The sequence below is a fragment of the Arachis hypogaea genome, chromosome 15 (assembly GCF_003086295.3).
Source record: "Arachis hypogaea cultivar Tifrunner chromosome 15, arahy.Tifrunner.gnm2.J5K5, whole genome shotgun sequence".
NCBI lineage: Eukaryota > Viridiplantae > Streptophyta > Magnoliopsida > Fabales > Fabaceae > Arachis > Arachis hypogaea.
The window spans coordinates 118,587,134-118,591,095 of NC_092050.1; the positions used below are offsets into that span (position 1 = coordinate 118,587,134).

The following is a 3,962-nucleotide window of genomic DNA, read 5'->3' on the forward strand; positions in this document are numbered from 1 at the left end:
TTTACTGTTGCTTCCTCTTGTGCACATGTTGCGGTGATCATTCTTTGACTCCTAAGGTTCTGGCTCAGGCTCAAATGTAGGTTTGAACACATGGAAGGTGAGGTGTTCATCATGTATTCTCAGGATTAACTCTCCTTGTTCCACATCTATCAGGGCTCTAGCAGTGGCTAGAAATGGTTTCCCCAGAATAATGGGATGAAGGTAACTTTCCTCTATGTCCATAACAACAAAGTCATTGGGGAGGAAGTAGTTTCCTACTTTTACCAATACATTTTCAACTACTCCTTCAGCCTTCTTCTGAGTTTTATCTACCAATTGGATGATTACATCCGTGGATCTCAGCTCATTGATTTGCAACTTCTTCATAAGTGATAGAGGCATCACATTTATGCTAGCTTCTAAGTCACAGAATCCTCTGTCAATTTTTATCTCTCCTATGGCACATGGAATATGAAAGCTCCCTGGATCTTTTTTCCTCATGAGTGTGTCTTTCTTGATAAGGGCACTACATTCCTTGTTCATTGTCACTGTTTGTCCCCCTTTTAAGGTTCCTTTCTTGGTCAATAGTTCTTTCATGCACTTCATGTATGTTGGCATCTATTGGAGAATTTTGATGAAGGAAATATTGACTCTGAGGTATGCAAACATGTCTAGGTATCTTGAATATGACCTGTCTTTCTCACTTCCCTTGAGTCTTTGGGGAAATCGTGCTTGTAGCACAAAAGGCTTGACGTATTCTTTCTCTTTTTGTTTCTTCCTCTGTTCAGGGCTAGCCATTTCTTCTATCTCCCTGACATTCTTCCTTGACTCTCCTTCATCATTCTCTGAGTGTCTGGAGCATTCTTTCTTCAGACCTTCTTCACTGCTTAGATTGATTGACTTGCATTCTTCCCATCTTACCTTCTTGGTCTCTCCTCTTGGGTTCATTTCAGTATCACATGGAAAGCTGTTGGTGGGCCTTGGAAATTGCTGTGAAAGATGTCCTACCTGAGATTCGAGATCCTTAAGAACCTCCCCTCGGCTTTGCATACTACCTCTCACTTCTTTCCGGAATTTTTTCATGTCTTCACACTCTTTGTTAAGGTTTGCAAGCATAGCTTCTAGTTTTGCCATTCTGTCATCATCATGTGGTGATGGTTGGTTGGAATTGGGGTATTGAGAGTGGTTGTTGTGGTTTTGGTATGGTGGCTGTGGATAAGTGTTTTGTGTGGTCTGGTATGGTTTATGGCTGGAGTTTTGGTGAGTGGAGTTGTTATACTGGTTTGGATTGTGAGGTCTGTGTTCTTGGCCTTGGCTTCGTTGGTTTCCCCACCCAACGTTTGGGTGGTTCCTCCAACTAAAGTTATAGGTTTTAGAGTATGGATCATTAGCTTACCTAGATGAGTGACGAACTAATTTTCTGCTAGTAAAGAATTTTCACAAATAAAGTCTCGTTGTAAGGGTAACTTCTAAACCAACAGAGAATCCTTTCGTACAAAATTTTTGGTTGTCACAAGTAACAAACCCCTAATAAAATTGATAACTAAAGTATTTAAACCTCGGGTCGTCTCTCAAGGAATTGCAAGGAAGTATGATTTATTATTGGTTATGGAAAAAGGTATATTTTTGGGTTTTTGAATAGTGAACAGGAAAAATAAACTGACAAGAAAGTAAATTAATTATCATGAAAACCATTGCAAGGTATAAGAGCTGGAAATCCCATCCAAGTTTTCCTTATTAGGTGTGATGAGAATTGTTTATTGATCCCACTTAGTTAACCCGTACTAAATAAAGAAAAGTCAAGTGGACTAATCAATTTGATTCCTCAAGTCCTAGTCAACTCCTGTGGAAAGACTAGCTTTAGAGGGATCCAAATCAATAAGCAAATTCCAATTTTCAATCAACAGCTGAGTTTGATAACTCAAGTGTCACCAATTACTCAACCAAAGCAAAGGGGGAAAAATCTAAATTATTTATATCATAAATAGAAGAAAGCAATCATAAATCTGAAATACCTCGAATTGTATTAAATAGAAAATCAAATTAAACATAGGAATCCATAAACCAAATTGGGAAAATAAACAAACTAAAGTAATAGAGTAATTGAAAGTAGAAGAAAAATTAAATTAAAGGAACATTGAACCTGGAATTAAGAAGAGATAAACCTAAAGCTAAGAGAAATCCTAAATCCTAAAACCTAAGAGAGAGGAGAGAGAGCCTCTCTCTCTAGAAACTACATCTAAAACCTAAAATTATGAATGTTGTCTCCATGAATTGATTGATTCTCCTACTTTATAGCCTCTAATCTGTGTTTTATGGGCCGAAAATTGGGTCAAAAATAGCCTAAAAATCGCCCCCAGTGATTTCTGATACGTCCAGCACGTGGCGAAGTCATGCATGAGCGTCGTCCACGCGTGAGCGTGTATTGGATTTTTGCCAGGTCATGTGTGTGCGTGATCTACGCGTGTGCATCACCTATCTTCGGGGCAGATATGGCAAATTATATATCGTTGCGAAGCCCCAGATGTTAGCTTTCCAACGCAACTAAAACCGCCTCATTTCAACCTCTGTAGCTCAAGTTATGACTGATTTAGTGCAAAGATGTCAGGCTGGACAGCTTTAGCAGTTCCTTCAGTTTCTTGTATTCCTTCCACTTTTGCATGCTTCCTTTTCATCCTCTAAGCCATTCCTGCCCTGTAATCCCTGAAATCACTTAAAACACATATCACGGCATCGAATGGTAATAAGAGAGGATTAATATTAGCAAATATAAGGCCAAAGAAGCATGTTTTCAATCATATCACAAAATCAGAAGGAAAATGTAAAACATGCAAATTGTATGAATAAGTGTGAGAATAATAGATAAAATCCACTAGATTAAGCACAGGATAAACCCTAAAAATGGGGTTTATCAATGAGTTTCCAAGGTAATTAGCTTCCTCCCAATTAACTCCTTCTTCTGTCTCCAACTCTTCTTGGGGTGATGGTTGAGTGTGGATAGCTGCAGCCTGATTCTTTTCCATTTGCTTGGTCTATTCAGCTAGTTGCTTGGTGATCATCTTGTTCTGGGCCAAGATTCCATCCATATGGTTTAATTCCAAGACTCCCCTATTGTTGCTCCTATCTGAAGCATAAAAGTACTCATTGTCAGCCACTGTCTCTATAACATCAATGGCCTCTTCAATGGTCTTCTTCTTGTTTAGGGAGCCTCTAGATGAGTCTACAGCCTTCCTTGATTCACAATTCAGCCCTTCATAAAAGATGTGGATTTGCACCCACTCATTAAACATATCAGGGGGGTATTTCTTTGTCAAGTCTTTGAATCTCTCCCAGGCTTCATAAAGAGTATCACCATCCTGCTGCCTGAATGTCTGCACTTCAGTTCTTAGCCTGTTTACTCTTTGTGGTGGGTAGAACCTTGTTAAGAATCTGTTCATTACATCTTCCCAGGTGGTCAAGCTTTCCTTGGGAAATGACTCTAGCCATTTTGATGCTTTGTCCCTCAAAGAAAATGGAAACAGTAGCAATCTATAGGTGTCAGGATGAACACCATTAGATTTAACCGTGTCACATATCCTTTGAAATTTAGTGAGATGCTTATTAGGATCCTCTTGTGCACTTTCTCCGAAAGAACAGTTGTTCTGGACAAGAGTTATGAGCTGAGGCTTCAATTCGAAATTATTAGCATGGATAGTTGGCCTTTGAATGCTGCTGCCACAATTTCCTGGATTTGGATTGATGTATGATCCAAGAACTCTCCTCTCTTGTCCAGCAGGGTTAGCTCCACCTCTTCTGGCATGATTGTTCACCTCTCCTTCATGATGGTTTTCTATATCATCCTCCATGGTTATATCAAAGTATTTCTCCTCTTGCTTCCCTCCTTAATCTCAGGAAGGTTCTTTCTGGTTCACTATCAAAGGAAGTTGAAGTTTCCTTTCTCCTACCTATCATACAATGAACAAGTATAAGAAACAGCAAGTGTA

The 3,962-nt window shown here is 39.2% G+C and overlaps 1 non-coding gene across 1 annotated transcript; it reads left to right on the forward strand.

Annotated features, from left to right (window-relative positions):
- Positions 1 to 3,263: 3,263 nt before the first annotated feature.
- Positions 3,264 to 3,371, forward strand: LOC112752591 (small nucleolar RNA R71). Its single transcript, XR_003177020.1, has one exon. It is a non-coding gene; the product is annotated as a small nucleolar RNA R71 (small nucleolar RNA).
- The last annotated feature ends 591 nt before the right edge of the window (positions 3,372 to 3,962 follow it).